At 49.8% G+C, this 19,032-nt stretch overlaps 1 protein-coding gene and 1 long non-coding RNA gene across 2 annotated transcripts in view; one reads left to right on the top strand and one right to left on the bottom strand.

The window, feature by feature from the left end:
- LOC139273854 (uncharacterized) overlaps window positions 1–18,524 on the bottom strand; it is a 42,270-nt gene extending 23,746 nt beyond the window's left edge. Inside the window, exon 1 of the long non-coding RNA XR_011595410.1 lies at window positions 18,452–18,524. This is a non-coding gene — a long non-coding RNA (uncharacterized lncRNA). The remainder of the gene's footprint in view (window positions 1–18,451) is intronic.
- Window positions 1–19,032, top strand: part of LOC139273852 (zinc finger protein 229-like) — a 67,135-nt gene that overhangs the window by 44,861 nt on the left and 3,242 nt on the right. The gene's annotated exons all lie outside the window — the stretch shown is intronic.

The raw sequence follows: 19,032 nt of genomic DNA, 5'->3' as shown, positions 1-19,032 counted from the left end.
CCAGGAATTAAGTAGGTGCCGGGAACACACTTGGACCGTGGGATCGTGATACTGAAAGGCATCTTCCGGACCCAGCAGTGTAATTTGAGATATACCCCGGGGTAGAACCAAGCGGTGTACAGCGGCTAACGGAATCCAAACCTGTGAACAGGGTCGGACCAACGGGCAGAGCGGTGGTAGGTAGTCGTTAAGGATACGTAGAGCGCTGCGGGAATTGCTTAAATGCGTTTTAAGAATTGTATAAGTTTGTGTAACAGCAGAACTTGTGACCTGACAGCAGCCCAGAGACGGTCTACTACAAGTTGTGCGAGGTAAAAGGCAAACCTCAGAGTAGATTCCTAACGGTTCTAGTCCTACCCAGGGATGGCCATGAAAACAAGTAACCTCGAGTGGGGACCAGAAGGGTCGCTTACCCGCCACCTGGCGGAAAAACAAAAGAAGCTAATCGAGAAAATGATTAGAGCAGGGTGGAATCCTCATGACCTGCCAGTGAAGCAAAGGGAATGGTGGGAGAAGGAAAAGAAAGACAAAGAGGGAAAGGCAGTAGTTTTGATACTGCGAGCCCATGTAAAGTTAACAGAGAAAGTTAACCAGTATGTGCAAACAAAAAGAAAGCAAGTAACTTGAAAACGGACAGACAGTTTTGCCAGTCCTGACCATAAATAGCCCAAGTGCACCACCTAGTGAGGAAGATTGGGAATGCCTAGGGAATGAAACGGATAGTTGCGACTCGGTTAAGGGGGACGTCTTGCCACCCCCATATGCCACAATAAACCCGGCCAAGATCGCGCCGCTAAAGGTGGAACGCATACCCGAGATCCCAGCAGGAGCAAGACGTCATGGCAGTCCCGCCCTACCCGCACAAACACGAATAACATACACATCGTTGTCCCCCGGGGACACGATGTAGTTGTTAGACAAACTGCCACCCCTAATACCCCGCCATAGCAATGCAACCTTCTGGCAGAAGCTCAAGGAAATGAAAATTTGCCACCAGCTCCACAATCAAGACATCGCTGGTATAGTTAGGATTAAAATGCCAGAAAACTACTGGGACAGACTACCTAATGATTACCGAAGCGCTGCCTGGTGTACCGACCTGTCTGCTACTAGGCAGCAGCAGGAGACGAGCATGACAGCATTCAAAGTGAACGTGACACTCGTCTTAGGCCAGGTTCCCGTAAACTGGAACTCTATAGTGAGAGTAGTGCAAAAGAAGGACGAACGGGCACAAGAGTACGGGGTTAGGAAATTTGAGGCGTTCTTGGCACATAGCGGAGTACTAGACGCAGACCGGCAGAACCCGGCCTTCATACAGTTGTATAAGGACGGACTAAGCTCCGCACACCAAGCCATCCTAAAAACAGGCTTAGTGGTATATAATAATTTTGACAATCTGGAAAGTTGGGCGACCTCGGTAGACAATCAACAAAGGTCCAAAATAGCCGCCAGTACAGCGGAGGTCTCCGCGGCCACCGACAAAAAGACGGCTGAGATATGCTATAATTGCAACAAAACGGGGACATCGCCACGCTGAGTGCAGAGCCCCAAAAAGCGATGGACGCAAAAAGTGTAGGAACTGTGGTCACGAGTCAAAGGGAGGTGGCAAGGAAGGGAAGGGACCGCAACGGGGACCTAAAACGGGACAAAACCCCAATGAAAGAGCCCCGGACGTTAGTACCCTCGGAAATCAGCAGCTGCGGGACATTATACAGCAGCTGACCCAGAAGCAGACAAATCCTCAATGAATCGCATCGGCCCCCAGCCAAGAACCCGAACCCCGTATATGGATCAATGCATCGTTAGGGGGCCGACGATGCGATATGTTGATAGATACAGGGGCATCAGTATCCATAACGAATCTCGACCTACCCACTACTCGAAGATCCATCATAATCCAAGGGGTAGGGGGAGACAGGACCATGGCATATCAAAGTGAAACACAAGTGCTCGAGGAGGACGGTATAATGGTACCAGTCCAGTTCTGGGTATGTCAAAACTCAGAGGGATGGACCTACTCCGCGAATTAGGCACCATAGTGGACGCACAGCGAAGGCGGGTAACCTGGAAGACTAAGAAAGGGTATAAGGATAAAGTGGCCAGGATATGGGCCCCAGTAAAAAATATAGCCACATTAGGTAAAACAGGCACCTTGACGAGAGACTGGTCTAAGGACGGGATGTTGGGATTGCTGTGTCAGGCTATTCCGGGAGTTTGGGCAAAAAGCAAACAGGACTGTGGGCTTATTGACATGACACCGGAGAAGGTCACAGGACCGGTACATCCTCCCCACAAGCAATACCCTATCAAACCAGAGGCCATGCGGGCCACTGAGGAAATAGTAGAAGCCCTGGTAGACCAAGGCATATTATGACAGACAGTGTCAGTCACGAACTCCCCGATGTGGCCAGTTTAAAAAGCCGGATGAGAGTTACCGACTAACGATAGATTATACAGCACTAAATAAAATAACGCCCAGGGAACAGCCGATTGTGGCCAGCCCAGTGACTATCTTCAACGGTCTGAATACGGAACACAGGATTTTCACCGTTTTAGATATTGCTAACGGATTTTGGTCAATCCCACTGGACCCTGCGTCTCAGGAAAGATTCGCATTTACCTCCAGAGGCAGACAATACACGTGGACCCGACTCCCTCAGGGATTCCATAATAGTCCGAACATTTTCCACCGAGTCATGAGTAATGCCTTGGAACAGTGTAACTTAACCCCTTACAATAGCACAATCCTTCACTACGTGGATGACATCTTGATAGCCTCGTCAAGCGACCGAGAGCACTTAGGGGCCGTAGCCATGGTTTTAAGGACTCTAGACAAGGCAGGTTTTAAAATAAATCCAAAAAAGGCACAGATCGGGCAAGCCACGGATCGATATCTGGGACACGATATCAGTCAGGGGAAAAAGACCCTTCCAACAGTCCGAAAGACAGCCATCGCTGATATGCCCCGACCAACTACGGTGCGGGCAGTGTGACGGGTGATGGGCTTGTTCAACTATTGCAGGAATTTAATTCCTCAATTTGCGAATATGGCCGAACCCATTCAGCGACTAGTGAGGGGAGGAAAACCAGGAACGGAACAGGTAGAGTGGGGATTGGAGCAAGAGGAATCCTATGGGAAATTAAAAGCCGAATTATTGGCAGCCCCGGCGCTGAAGCTACCTGACATGATGAAGCCGTTCTCGAGGGAGGTTTCTATAGCGCCGTCATAACCCAGGAAAAGGGAGGGGTAATGAGACCAGTAGCGTATTACTCAACACAAGAGTCCCCGGTAGTGAAGGGACTTCATCGGTGTGTGGCTGCCCTCGATTGCGCCGCTTGGGCTGCAAGAATATGCGAACCAGTCACGATGTCGGGGCAGCTAATCATACACACGAAGCACACCATAGTGGAATTGCTAAACACCGGGAGGTTAAAAACAGTGTCAGATGCGTGACGAGCTACCTGGGAGGCAGTACTATTACCCAAAGACCAGTCCATACAAGTAATCAGGGATATAGGTTTTAATCCCGCGGAGGGAATAGTGACCGAAGGTGAACCCCATAGCTGCAAAACTGAGATAGACCAAGGAACGGAAGGGGGAATAGCCGATGAACCTCTGAGAGACCCCGATTTAACCCTTTACGTTGATGGGTCTCAACGATATATTGATGGGCAATTCCACACCGGATGGGGCATGGTAGACCAGGACGGTGCCACCCTCCTGCGAGGGGCACTGGAAGGAACAGTGCCCGCCCAAGTGGCGGAGCTGGTAGCGTTGACCGAAGCCCTCAAATGGGCAAAGGGGAAGCGTGTAAATGTTTATACTGACAGCCAGTACGCATTCGGGGTAGTACACGACTACATGATAGCCTGGAGTAGACGTGGATACATAACTTCAGGGGGGGGACACATTAAACACGAGAATATAGTTTGGGAATTGGTAAAATCGGTTAAAAGACCTGCGACGGCGGCAGTAATAAAGATCAAGGTGCATCAAAGGGCAGAGAGCAGGGAACAGCGGGGAAACATGCTGGCAGATCAAGCAGCAATCAAAGGGTAGAGACGAGGGAACAGCGGGGAAACATGCTGGCAGATCAAGCAGCAATCAAAGGGTAGAGACCAGGGAACAGCGGGGAAACATGCTGGCAGATCAAGCAGCCATCAAAGGGCAGAGACCAGGGAACAGCAGGGAAACATGCTGGCAGATCAAGCAGCCAGAAGCGCAGCGGAAGAAGATGAGCCCCAGATAATTAAAGTAGCCGTGATAGGACCAGGAGAGCTGAATATCCGTAAGGTACAGGAAGAAAGTAGCTCGGAGGAACGGTCGCAATGGGAAAGCAAGGGGGCTAGCATTGGGGAGGACGGGGTATGGAGAAAGGGATTACAAGTAGTCGCCCCGTCCTCAATCCAGACCGAACTACTCCGGCTACACCACGAGCCGGACCACACTGGGCGAGACGGAATGCTGAGCCGTCTACTCAAAGACTGGTGGTGGGCCGGGGTAGGGCGAGACGTAGCCAAACATTGCCAGCGCTACATAGTATGCGCACAGCATAATCCAGGCAGACCCATAAAGGTTAAAATGGCACATCAGACACGTCCCAGGGGCCCGTGGGAGAATCCACAGATTGATTTCACAGGGCCCCTACCCAACAGCCGGGGAAAGAAATACTGCCTGGTCATTATCGATCAGTTTACCAGGTGGGTTGAGGTTTTTCCCACCCGGGATTGTGGAGCATCCACGGTAGCGCAGATTCTCGCATTCGACATAATCCCACGGTGGGGAGTGCCCCTTCAAATTGACTCAGACCAGGGGACACACTTCACGGGACAGGTCATGAAGCGGGCATGCGGTCTGCTCGGAATCCGACAACGGTCCCACATCCCGTACCACCCCCAGAGCTCAGGAATGGTTGAGCGAATGAACCGCACCCTCAAGACAGCAATTGCCAAAGCCATAACTGAAACCGGGAAGGGATGGGTGGATGTTTTACCCTGTATACTAATGAGACTTAGGGCCACCCCTAACCGGACCACAGGCCTGACCCCCTTTTAATTAATGACGGGGAGGGCCATGAGACTCCCCGAAGGCATCATAATGGGGGGAAGAGGACATGGGGCCTTTACGAGATCGGATTAAACAATATGTAAAACAATTAGATTCACAGCTAAAGGAACTAAGGAAAGAGGTGGTAGAGCAACAGACCATACGGGACTTGGAGACCCAAAACAAAGGAAAGGCCGACTCACAGCTCCCACAGGTAGGCGACAAAGTGTTGATACAAGTCACCCCCGACAGGACGGGGTTTGCCCCAAGGTGGACCGGACCGTATGACATCATTTTGACTAGCGACACGTGTGCATGTGTCGACATGAGAGGGAGAGGCCGGTGGAAGCACTGGTCGCAATTAAAAAGGTATAACTCAGAAGGGTAATGGCCGAACCAAGGGTGATATGCCTAGACGAGACGGAATGGTATGCTGCAAAATACCAGGAGTGGTTAGACACCCTTTTGGAAGGGGTGTTCGGAGGAATAGCTTTGGTCTTGGTGATAATAGGAGTTTGGGTAATATTTAAGTGGGTAAAGACACGGGCGTACGCCCTACAGATTCAGCTCGAAATGGTTCGATTGTAACCTTGTGCTTCTGATTTCGCAGGGTGACAGGGACATTCGGAGAACAAAAAACTTAACCCCTGGTGACGACCAGGCTGTCTGTTTAAAATTACAGATAATATTTACCAGAATGGGAATACGAACGGCGCTACCCGTAATATGGATAGCCCTGCGACAGGCACGTACCCTGGACAACACCGACGGACAGCAGAGCACGCTGGAAATAAATAATCACATGAACTACGGAGTTTTATTCAATTTGACGGATGGAGTATGTGTCCTAGCGACTAAATATTGGAGCAAGGACAGGACTTATTTTAATGCATAGTTACAAGTAAATCCTAATAAGGACCGGGTATGTGTACAGTGCTCCACGGGTATAAGGAGCAGCTGCATTAAACGGAGGGATGTCAAAAGGCCCGATGAATGTACTTTCGGCATAATTTGCGCGCCTCCGGGATAGTCCCAGCAATCAGTCATCCGCAAGAAGGGAATGGGGCTGTGTGGGGGTGGGGGTGGCTGCAATATCATTGTATGTATGTTTCTCACCCCCTCCAACACTGCGCCCCATAAGAACCACTACATTGCCCGAGGAACTGCCTTGTCCCATAACTACTAAGGGACCAGAGAATGGGATTGTAATGTACAACGAAGGGGAATTATTGTATGATAATGTTAAACATTAAATTGTGCCTGTCCTGATCAATATTTCAGGCATCCAGATGCCGGAATACTGTACAGAACAGTCAAGGAAGATGTACAATGTATTAAGTAAAGTTGTAATGCAGCAGGCTGCCGATGCAATGGGTGCCAGTAGATTCCGGGGACAGGGGTCAGCCCCCAGGATAAAGTGGGAGATAGTTAATGATATTGCTACTGTTTTCAATACAGGGACCTCCGTAGTAAACTCGATAGATATATAAGGGTTAAATGAGAGGGTGGAACAGCTTAGAGGGGTGATGAAGGGGTTATTAGAGAGGGTGGAGCAAAACCAGGAAGACCAAGCCAACCTAGGAAAGGAGGGTGCCGAAATCCAGTTGGACGGCATCTCAGTCCTGGAAGCTCACGCCAAAACCATCAATCACCTCATTGATAGAGAAAAAGAAGATACAGGAAAGCAAAGACAGGGGCAACTCTGTCACGCTTATGGTCTGTGGATGGTGGGACAGATCCGCCACAATCTCGACCAGATCCAACGCGGGGAAGTACCCGATTGGATAGACAGTTCACATCTGGCTCAGTTGGCTAACCAGAGGGGGACACTGGATAATTGTACTCTGAATGGACTGACCCGAGTATACCCAGCAATTCCAGATTGCCAGATAGGTAGGAATACTGGGATAGGGATAGTCCTGATGATCCCTATAGCCACGCCGGACTCAGGGCCGTTCCCCCTATACCAACTAGAGAATATCGGAGTAATACGGGAAAATGTCTCCATGCGTTACTATCTGACCACCACCTCCGCCATTCGTCGAAACAACGTACTTACCGGGATTTCCCTAACAGATTGCAAGCAAAGACGGGAGATCACAGTATGCCCTCACCCGGTAGGCCGAGGTGAGCTAGACGAGTGCGGGTTTAACCGAACCGACGGGTATGTACTAGAAATAGTGCCCGCACACAGGCACTTCGCGAGGGCAGGCTACGGAGGGAAGGGAAGATACTGCGTCTCTACCACAGAGCGTTCATACCAGTATAATGACCTGCAGTGCCCTATATCACAGCCGAACTTTTGCTTTACGCCACTACGACCTGTCACGATCGGGCAAGCGCATATCACCCAGGTTAGGCGCCGGAAGTCCGAAGTTATTGAGGTAACCGATCAGCTCCATGATCATTTACAGGATTATGACGAGCCTGATCAGGTCCCTATCCCACATCTAACCGAAGTATTACGAGAGTTGAGGCTCAGAGTGGGTCAATCCGTAAAGCTCTACCACCAACTGCAAACTAAAATCAAAGTACTGGAAGAAGATATCGATGTAGACTTACAAAGTCAGAGTTGGTGGAGAAAGGTCTGGGATTGGGGAATAAATGTGAACATCCATCCTTGGATTCGAATAATGGTCGGGATACAATTGATCTTAGCAATAACATGGGGCATAATGGCCTGCCAGGCATGCAGGCCCCATGCACAACGAAGAGGGACCCATGACCGTTCCCCGGATACTAAACAAGCCTATCTAATAAAGGGGCAGGAGGATTTGGCCTTGTGTCAATTTGATTTAAGCAACCGGGACTCCTGAAACCGCGTGACTGGCCAGCACGTTGAGGCAGGGAGTACCGGGCCGTGCACAAAATCTAATAAAGGTAGGGCGGTCGGTTAAAAGGGGACTAGGACTAGTCCCTTTATCGAAAGGGGGGAATTGTTGTAGGCATTAGGCATTAGGCACCTGCTGAATCTATCAAAATACTAGGCATTAGGCACCTGCTGAATATATCTAAACTCATATAAGTTTAAAACGGCCACATATAAAATGGCTGCCCAAGCATGATGGGAACGCCGTTAGTCAAGTAATGAACTGGGACTGACCGAGCAATGACCCTGTGAGGCCCACGACCAGGAATGCCTTGGATACAATGAACCAGTGACTTCACATAGCCGAAGTCCAAGGAAGAGAGATAAGGGGAGAATCTGCCTCACATAACGAGGTCATTAATCAGCCCGAGCTGACAAAACCCGAACATGCAGTTCCTGAGGTATCAGGGAAATTCTATTGGGTTAAAGAAACCTATATGTAATCTATAATCGTTATGATTGGATTGTGTCCAGCCAAAGTGGGCTGAGTAACTGTAAAGAACTATTGTAAAACATATAAATATCGATGAGTTTCTTTGTTCGGCGGAGAGAAGCCTGGATCCAGTCCTGTGACTTCCTCCCCGCTGGTGTCAATAAAGGCCGCACTGGCATTGGAACCAACTCTGAGTGTTGAGTGATTCTTCTGATAAACACTAACACTAACAGTTTGTTTCTGCTAATGCTAACTCCAATAACTGGGCTAGACTTTAATATTCTGGATGAATGGGAAATAAATCAGCTTTGCTTTTAACACATTGCTGTGGATTTTTGTCTTTCCCACCCGAGTGTTTAGCATCACCTGGCTGGAACTCAGAGAGGACAATCTGGGGGGAGGATCATACGGTGGGAACAGAACTTCAGCCTGGACACAGTCCTTCAGGGCCACACTGAGAGGGCCAAACGGCACTTTGGTCTTTCTCGTCTTTCTTCACCGACAACAAAGTCGCCATGCAGTTTAATCTTGAGGTGTGTAAGAAATGTGTCCCAGCCGCACACTCCCATGGTTTGGCAGTGCTAAATGGTATATACTTCAATGCAAGGATGATGATACAAAAGTTGACCATGTGGTTGATAATGAAGAAGAAAGCTATAGACTGCAGGAAGATATCAATGGACTAGTCAGGTGGGCAGAACAGTGGCAAATGGAATTCAATCCGCAGAAGTGTGAGGTAATGCATTTGGCGAGGGCTAACAAGGCGAGGGAATACACAATAAATCATAGGACAATGAGCAGTGTAGAAGAACAAAGGGACCTTGGAGGGCATGTCCACAGATCCCTGAAGGTAGCAGGACAGGTAGGTAAGGTGGTTAAGAAGGTATACAGAATACTTGCCGAGGCATAGAATACAAGAGCAGGGAGGTTATACTTGAACTGTATAAAACACTAGTTAGGTGACAGCGAGAGTACTGTGTGCAGTTCTGGTCACATTACAGGAAAGATGTGATTGCATTAGAGAGGGTACAGAGGAGATTTAGGAGGATGTTACCAGGACCGGAGAATTTTAGCTATGAGGAAAGATTGGATAGGCTGGGGTTGGTTTTTTTGGAACAGAGGAGGCTGAGGGGAGACCTAATTGAGGTGTATAAAATTATGAGATAGAGTGGATAGGAAGGACCTATTACCCTTGGCAGAGAGTCAACAACCAGGGGGCGTAGATTTAAAGTGGTCGGAGGTTTAGAGGGGAAATCTCTTCACCCAGAGGGTGGTGGGGGTCTGGAACCCACTGCCTGAAAGGGTGGTAGAGGCAGAAACCCTCGTAGCATTTAAAACGAACTTGGATATGCACTTGAAGTGCTGTGACCTACAAGGCCACGGACCAAGAGCTGGAAAGTAGGATTTGGCTGGATAGCTCTTTGTCGGCCGGCATGGACACGATGGGCTGAATGGCCTCCTTCAATGCTGTAAACTTCTGTGATTCTATGATCCTGTACTTACAGTGATGAAGTTTGTAAATTATGAGAAATATAGAAGATTAAGGGGTGATGTAATTGAGGTGTTTAAATGATTAAAGGAGTTAATGGGGTGGATGGAGAGAAACTATTTCCTCTGGTGAGGGAGCCCACAACAAGGGGACACAACCTTAAAATCAGAGCTCGGCCATTCAGGGCTAATGTCAGGAGGCAATTCCTCACTCAAATGCTGATTGGCTGTTCTCTTGGTTGGAGAGTCGAGAACTAGGGGTCACAGTCTCAGGATAACGGACGGCCATTTAGGACTGAGATGAGGAGAAATGTCTTCACTCAAAGGGTTGTGAATCTTTGGAATTCTCTGCCCCAAAGAGCTGAGGATGTTCAGTCGTTGAGTGTATTCAGGGCTGAGATCGATAGATGTTTGGACACTAAAGGAATCAAGGGATACAGGGATAGTGCGGGAAAGTGGAGTTGAGGTAGGAGATCAGCCATGATCTTATTGAATGGCGCGGCAGGCTCGAGGGGTTGTTTAGCCTACTCCTGCTCCTATTTCTTATGCTCTTTAAAGCATTGTGGAAATCCGGAACTTTGTTCCCCATAAAACGGAGGCTAGGGGCCAATTGAAAATCCCAAAACTGAGATTGATAAATTCTTCTTAGGCAGGGGTATTGAGAGTGATGGAACCAAGGCAGGTAGACGGAGATAAAATAGTGATCAGCTGAATGGCCTATTCCTGTTCCTCTGTTCCTACTTACAGTGGTGCCTTTTGTAAACAGCTTTTACAGGGGATTAGAAGGTGAGGATATGCACACAGGATTAAACCTGAGTCCTTCTTGTTCCTGTGACTCAGTCACACTGGGCGTTACCTTTAGCCACTGAGCCATTGGGAGGAGGGTCCAGTGACCCTGCTGGAAAATGCACGTGAGGCCTCAGGTGAGGACAGTGGAATAGCCTGTCGACACTCACTGTCGAGGTTCACACATGGACATTGGGCACATGGGTCACATATTGGAGAGAAACTGCTGAGTGTAGAGCTGAACCCAGCCAGAGTCAGCACCTTCAGGGGAGGAGAGGGAGGGGAACCAGTGAGTGTAGAACTGAACCCAGACAGAGTCAGCACCTTCAGGGGGGGAGAGGGAGGGGAACCAGTGAATGTAGAACTGAACCCAGCCAGAGTCAGCACCATCAGAGGAAGAGAGAGAGGGGAACCAGTGAGTGTAGAACTGAACCCAGCCAGAGTCAGCACCTTCAGGGGAGGAGAGGGAGAGGAACCAGTGAGTGTAGAGCTGAACCCAGACAAGAGTCAGCACCTTCAGGGGAGGAGAGGAGAGAAGGATAACATAGTAGGAATTTGTGCAATGTGCCTTGCTCTCTCCCTGGATCCTAAAACTACTGAACTCGCTCTTCCCCATCTGGTCTACAGGCTCTAAAACTGAAGCTTGGTGGCCCTCAGTCCCGACTCCTTGATTTAACTCCCCTTCTCTCCTCCCTTTCCTCCCTTGGTTGTGTTCCACACTCTGGGCCTTGGGCCTTCCCCGGGGATTCTCAGTATGAACAGGGGGGGGGATGTATGTTGAGACAGGATGTCCCAGCTCTCCACCTTTAAAGGGACAAGGAATAGTCCTGCTTTATGACATCACTGCAGTGCCTAGCAACCAACCTCACTGATCCCTGCTCATTATGGGCTGGGTTTAGCATTTGATGGGACAGTGTAGAGGCAGCTTTACTCTGTATCTAACCTGTGCTGTACCAGCCCTGGGAGTCTTTGATGGGAGAGTGTAGAGGGAGCTTTACTCTATCGAACTTGTGCTGTACCAGCCCTGGGAGTGATTGATGGGACAATGTAGAGAGAGCATTACTCTGTATCAAACCTGTTGTACCTGTCCTGGGAATGTTTAAGAACATAAGAAATTGGAGCAGGAGTAGGCCATTTGGCCCCTTGAGCCTGCTCCGCCATTCAAGATCATGGCTAATCTGATCATGGACTCAGCTGCACTTCCCTGCCCACTCCCCATAACCCTTTACTCCCTTATCACTCAAAAATCTGTCTATCTCTGCCTTAAATACATTCAATGTCCCAGCCTCCATGGCTCTCTGGGGCAGAGAATTCCACAGATTTACAGCCCTCTGAGAAGAAATTCCTACTCACCTCAGTTTTAAATGAGCAACCTCTTAATCTAAGACTGTGCCCCTAGTTTTAGTTTCCCCCTATTAGTGGAAATATCCTCTCTGCATCCACGTTGTCGAGCCCCCTCTTTATTTTATAAGTTTCAATAAGATCACCTCTCATTCTTCTGAACTCCAATGTGTATAGGCTCAACCTATGCTCATAAGTCAACCCCCTCATCTCCGGAATGAACCTAGTGAACCTTCTCTGAACAGCCTCCAATGCAAGAATATCCTTCCTTAAATACGGTGATTAAAACATATGAAGGTTAAAATCACCCATAATTATTGCCGTTCCTTTTTTACAAGTTTCCATTATTTCTTGAATAATACTCCATCCAATCGTGTAGCTACTATTAGGGGGCCGACAGACTATGCCCACCAGCGACTTTTTCCCTTTGTTATTCCTTATCACCACCCAAACTGATTCAACCTCTTGATCCTCTGAGCCAATATTGTTTCTCACTAACGCACTGATCCCATTCTTTATTAACAATGCTATTCCACCTCCTTTTCCTTTCTGTCTTTCCTTCCGAATTGTCAAATACCCCTGAATATTTTGTTCCCAGTCCTGGTCACCTTGCAACCATGTCTCTGTAATGGCTATCAGATCATACCCATTTGTATCTATTTGTGCCGTCAACTCATCTATTTTGTTACGAATGCTATGTGCATTTACACAAAGAGCTTTTAAATTTGCTTTTTTACCCTTTTTTCCTGCTTGTTTCCTCAGTCCTTCAAATTCACTTTCTACATGTTTGATGGGGCAGTGTAGAGGGAGCTTTACTCTGTATCTAACCCGTGCTGTACCTGCCCTGGGAGTATTTGATGGGACAGCCTGGTGGGAGCTTAAATCTGTATTGATCCCAGGCTGCACCTGCCCCTGGGAGTCTTGGAAGCGGCAATGCAGAGGGAGCTTAAATCTGTATCTAATCTGTACTGTACCTGCACTGGGAGTGTTTGATGGGACAGTGTACTGCGAAACAAAGAGATCAGAAAAAGTTTCCTCTACAATGTGTCTCTCTTTCTCTCCCTGTCTCGCTCCCTCTCCCTCTGTCTCACTCTCTCTCCCAGTGTATCTCAATCTGTCTCTTTCCCTCGATTTTGATCTCACTGTCTCCTTCGGTCTAGCTCTCCCTCGCTGTCTCTCTCCTTCTGTCTCGCTCCCCATCTCCCTACATCTAGCTCGTTCCCTCTTTCTCTCTGTTTGTCCCTCTCCCACTGTCGCTCTCTCTCTCTCGCTCACTCCTTGAGAATGTGAATAGAAGGGTTGTGAATGTGTCAGTTGAAAAGGATCATGGGAAGATAGCTAAAAGAAAATGTCAAGCTGCGATATTTGCAATGTCGACACAAAAAGAGGTTACTCAGAGTTGTGGTCAAACACGAGTTACGTGAAAAGCGAAGTCAGGTATGAGTCAGACGCTATAACAAGCCATAAAATAGGGAAATACGAAGCCCCGAAACTGTAAACAAGCTAGGCCTAGTGCCCGCCCTGTCTGGGGGACCTGTCGGCCTGCCATTGGATGTATTCTGGGGGAAGCAGAAAGTGATTGGATGAACTAAGTGCTAATCAAATGTGTTCTGGTTTGAAAATGTATAACTGCTGTGGTTTCGCGCTGTAACGAGACTTGTCAGGAGAGAGGTGGACAGGCTCAAATCGAAGGTGTTCCCTTTATCTTAACAGGTCCCGGCCGGAAAATCTCTAATAAAGGTCTTATGTTGCTAAGACTAAAAGTGTTCCTGTGTCAGTGAATTCGCTGAAACAGATTGAAGGGAAAAGAATCCAGTATCTACACCCTCTGTGTCTATTTCCCTCTGTCCATATCTCTCTCCATCTTTAGCATAACTAAGACCACCTACTTCCACCTTGGTAACATCACCCGTTTCCACCCTGGCCTCAGCTCATCCGCTGCTGAAGCCCTCATCCTTGCTTTTGTTACCTCGAGACTTGACTATTCCAACGCACTCCTGGTTGGCCTCCCACACTACTCTATGTAAACTAGAGGTGATCCAAAACTCGGCTGCCTCTGTCCTAACTCACACCAAGTCCCGCTCACCCATCACCCCGGTGCTCGCTGACCTACATTGGCTCTCTCTGTGTCTCCCTCCCCTCTCTCTGTGTCTCCCTCCCCTCTCTCTGTGTCTCCCTCCCCTCTCTCTGTGTCTCCCTCCCCTCTCTCTCTGTCTCCCTCCCCTCTCTCTCTGTCTCCCTCCCCTCTCTCTCTGTCTCCCTCCCCTCTCTCTCTGTCTCCCTCCCCTCTCTCTCTGTCTCCCTCCCCTCTCTCTCTGTCTCCCTCCCCTCTCTCTCTGTCTCCCTCTCTCTCTCTCTGTCTCCCTCCCCTCTCTCTCTGTCTCCCTCCCCTCTCTCTCTGTCTCCCTCCTCTCTCTCTCTGTCTCCCTCCTCTCTCTCTCTGTCTCCCTCCTCTCTCTCTCTGTCTCCCTCCTCTCTCTCTCTGTCTCCCTCCTCTCTCTCTCTGTCTCCCTCCTCTCTCTCTCTGTCTCCTCCTCTCTCTCTCTCTGTCTGTCTCCCTCCTCTCTCTCTCTGTCTCCCTCCTCTCTGTCTCCCTCCCCTCTCTCTCCTCCCTACCCTCTGTCTCCCTCCCCCCTCTCTCTTCCCCGCTCTCTGTCTCCCTCCCTCCCCCCGCTCACCCTCCCCCCTCTGTCCTCTTGTTCGCCGTCTCTCTCGCTCTCAGTGTCTCTTTCGCTTTCAGTGTCTCTCACTCACCCGCTGTGTCAGTCGCTCACTGTGTTTCTCTCCGTCAGGCTCTCTGGCTCTCTCGCCCTCTCTCCGTCAGTCTCTCTATCCCGCTCTCCCTCCCTCCATCCCTCCTTGCCCCCCTATCGCCGTCTCCCTGCCCCCCTCTTGCCGTCTCCCTGCCCCCCCTCTCGCCGTCTCCCTGCCTCCCTCTCGCCGTCACCCTGCCTCCCTCTCGCCGTCACCCTGCCCCCCTCTCGCCGTCTCCCTGCCCCGCCCCCTCGCCCTGTTCCCCTCGCCTCGCGCCCTCGCCCCTCCCCGCCCCCCCCTCGCGTCCTCGCCCCTCCCTGCCCCCCCTCGCCCCGCACCCCTCGCCGCCCCCGCGCCCTTGCACACACACCCCCCCGCGTCCTCGCCCCGCTGTGTCAGTGATTTGAACATAAAAGCAAAAAAACATAAGACCCTCTGGGGTAGAGCATTTCAAAGAGCCACAACCCTTTGAGTGAAGAAATGTCTCCTCATCTCAGTCCTAAATGGCCTTATTCTGAGACTGTGACCCCTAGTTCTAGACTCCCCAGACAGTGTGTCACAATACTCCAGGTGTGGTCTCACCAGGGCCCTATATAATTGCAGCAGGACATCTTTATTCTTGCACTCAAATCCTCTTGTAGTAAAGGCCAATATACCATTTGCATTCCTAATTGCTTGCTGTACCTGCATGTTAACTTTGTGATTCTTGTACAAGGACACCCAGGTCCCTCTGAACACCAACATTTCCCAATCTCTCTCCATTTAAAAAATACTTTGCTTTTCTATTTTGCTGACCAAAGTGGGTAACTTCACATTTCTCTACATTACATTCCATCTGTCATGTTCTTGGCTACTACTTTAACCTGTCTGTATCCCTTTGCAGCCTCTTTGCATTAACCTCACAAATTACTTTCCCACCGAGCTTTGTATCATCAGTCAACTTGGATACAGCACACTCGGCCCCCTCATCTAAGTCATTGATATAGATTGTGAATAGCTGAGGCCCAAGCACCCATCCTTGCGGTACCCCACTGGTTACAGCCTGACAACCCGAAAATGACCGTCAATCCGTGTAATATATTGCCCCCAATCCCATGGGTCCCAACTTAGTTTCTCGCTGTCACTCTCTCTCTCGTACCCTCTCGGTCAGTCTTTCTGTCTGTCTCTCTCGCCCTCTGTCAGTCTCCCTGTCTCGCTCTCGACCCCCTCTCTGTCAGTCTCTGTGTCTTTTTGTCTCTCTTGCTCTCTATCAGTCTCCCTGTGTCTGTCTCTCTCTCTCTTGCACCCTCTCTGTCTGTCTTTGGCTATGTTTCCGGGTAGGAATCTGTTTTCAAGTTGGGTGCAGGGTTGGGTTTTAGGGCTTGGTTTTGGCTCATGGGTTATTTGGGTTGAGGTTAGGTTTTTAGGGATGGGAGCTGGTTTTCGGATAGGGTTGGAGCACTATTTTGGGTTTGGAGTGGGGTTGGGGTTGGGGTAGGGATAGGGCTGGGTTTTGGGGTTAAAGTTCGGGTTAGATTTGGGCTCACTGGTTATTTGGGTTGTGGTTAGGTTTTTAGGGGTGGGGGCTGGTAATTTGGTTTTAGGTTAGGATTTAGGGCTCGGGTTGGGGTAAGAGTTAGGTTTTGGGTTAGGGGTAGGTTTAGGGTTAGGGTTGGGGTAGGTTTCGGGTTCGGGAGGGTTCCGGTGAGGACAAGTGTTCTGGGGTTCTTCGTAGGGTAAGTTTTAGTGGTAGGGTCATACACCTGGGGATATGGTTGTCTCGTGTTTGTGATGCGGTTACCTGCCCAGGGTTCCCAATATTGTCCCTGAAAGGGTTCCGTCCTGTTTGTGGGAGAAAAAGTAGTCGGGGCTGTGTGGGTGGGGTCCTCTTTAGATTGGGCGGGATTATACTCCTTGTTATATGTGAGAGGTCGGTCTGTTGTTTGGAGCTCGGGCTGTTTCTGGGGCTGATTATACCGGTGGGATTGATTGTTCGATACCCAGAGAGATATTTAGGTGTGTTTATGGTCTTGGGTATTACTGACGTGGAACTTCTATCGAAGGGTCTTATTAATAATTACATTTCTGAAAAATTGAATTGAGCCCACCGATTAAATTTATAAAGATTGAATTTATTGATAACAGTCGCTCGTAGGGGGGTGTTGGTCTAGGAAGGTTTTTTTTAAGGGGGGGGGCGGTGTTACCGTGTTTTGGGCAGTGGGGGGGGGGGTGTTACTGTGTTTTGGGCAGTGGGACGGGGGTGTTACTGTGTTTTGGGCAATGGGGGGGTTGTTGCTGTGTTTTGGGCAGTGGGGGGGGGGGTTGTTACTGTGTTTTGGGCAGTGGGGCGGGGGTGTTACTGTGTTTTGGGCAGTGGGGCGGGGGTGTTACTGTGTTTTGGGCAGTGGGGCGGGGGTGTTACTGTGTTTTGGGCAGTGGGGGGGGTGTTACCATGTTTTGGGCAGTGGGGGGGGGGGTGTTACTGTGTTTTGGGCAGTGTGGGGGGGGGGTTACTGTGTTTTGGGCAGTGGGACGGGGTTGTTACTGTGTTTTGGGCAGTGGGACGGGGGTGTTACTGTGTTTTGGGCAGTGGTGGGGGGTGTTACTGTGTTTTGGGCAGTGGGGCGGGGGTGTTACTGTGTTTTGGGCAATGGGGGGGGGGGTGTTACTGTGTTTTGGGCAGTGGGACGGGGGTGTTACTGTGTTTTGGGCAGTGGGTGGGGGGGGGGGTGTTACTGTGTTTTGGGCAGTGGGGGGGTGTTACTGTGTTTTGGGTAGTGGGGGGGGGGTGGGGGTGTTACTGTGTTTTGGGCAGTGGGGGGGTGTTACTGTGTTTTGGGTAGTGGGGGGGCGTGGGGGTGTTACTGTGTTTTGGGTAGTGGGGGGGGGTGTGAGGGTGTTACTGTGTTTTGGGCAGTGGGGGGGGGGGTGTTACTGTGTTTTGGGTAGTGGGGGGGGTGGGGGTATTACTATGTTTTGGGGGGGGGGAAGAGGGGGTGTGGTTTATTTCTCGGACTTGCAGTGAGCGCTGGGTCGCCGCCGTTTGTTGCCACTCTCTGTTTTCCAGAGATTCCCGACTTTATTTTATTACTGTAAACGTAATGTTTGTGCGACTATATCGGGCCCTGGTTCAGGGGGTTGGGCGGTGGGGTTAATGCGGTTTTCGGGATGGTGTCTCGGGGTCAATCGATCGGTGGTTTGTGTGTTTGGGCCTAGTGCCGATGATCAGCCTCTCGGGCTGGATTTCTGTGTGGCCCCGGGAGGGAGGCGGGTTGGAGCGGGAGGTCCTGTTGTTCCCGGGGGGGGGGGGAAGGGAAATCAAGTCTCCGGGTTATTTTTTTAGGGGGTTGATTTTAAGTCGCTGTTACGTTCTTTGGGGAGACTGAGTTTTGTACTTTGGTGGTGTGATTGTCTGATTTTTATTTTTGGATTTTTAATTTAATTGTTTAATAACAACAAATGACCTTGTTTTAACTGTTTGGGTGAGGGTTGTGTTTATGAATGATGGGGCGGGGGGTTTAGGACGCACTTTGCTCTTGTTTTTCGATGTATTTTTGTCTGTGTACACTCCGGTACCACGGCAATAATGCCCTGTTGTGGGGCAAGGGGACAGAGACATCAGGCCCGGCGGCACACACTGACATTATTGACTGTAACTAATGGGACAGGAGCACCGTGGCTCCGAAATCTGATAGAGTGAGAGAGAAACCCACCAGGGAGGGGGAGGATAGGTCCGGGGGGGATTTATACTCACTCCATGATCCGTGTCTCGGTGGCTGATTGTGGTCTGTCGGCCTCACCTTTCACCCTGCCTGGGGGCTTCACCACAGGCCGGGGAAAGCAGGGGGGGGGGGGGTTCAAGGGTCAGAGGGTATTAGAATGAAAACCTCACAGTGAGAGGTTACGGAGGGTTTCCAGCTCCTCACCTTCCGCTCGGTCAGTCAAAACGAGAAGGGCTGTGAGCAGCGGCAAGAACTATTTAAAGCTCCTGCTTCTCTCAGTGATGTGGTGTTTAATTGTTTGTTTTGTCTGGTCTTATTTCTCCCTCTGCCGAATGGCCCACTCCTGCACCTGTTTTCTAGCTTTCTCTTTTTGTGTTCTGTTGTCCTCCCTGTTTTGTTCGGTGAAAATGTAGAGGCCCGCCCTCTTTTGGTTCCGTTAAGATGTGATGCCTCACCTAGTTGAATGTCCGTGGTTTGGGGTGGGGATTTTTTTGTGGGAGGGGGTCTAATGTTTTAATTTCCGACTGGTTTGTTTGTTTCTTTTCTGCCGTATATCTCCTTTTCCCTTACTTTCCATAAATTTTGTTTTTTGGTTTAAATAATTTTTTTTAAT

Source organism: Pristiophorus japonicus, chromosome 9, assembly GCF_044704955.1.
Source record: "Pristiophorus japonicus isolate sPriJap1 chromosome 9, sPriJap1.hap1, whole genome shotgun sequence".
Lineage (NCBI taxonomy): Eukaryota > Metazoa > Chordata > Chondrichthyes > Pristiophoridae > Pristiophorus > Pristiophorus japonicus.
Note: the sequence above shows the minus strand (reverse complement) of the source record. Positions and strands in the feature narration are given on the sequence as shown.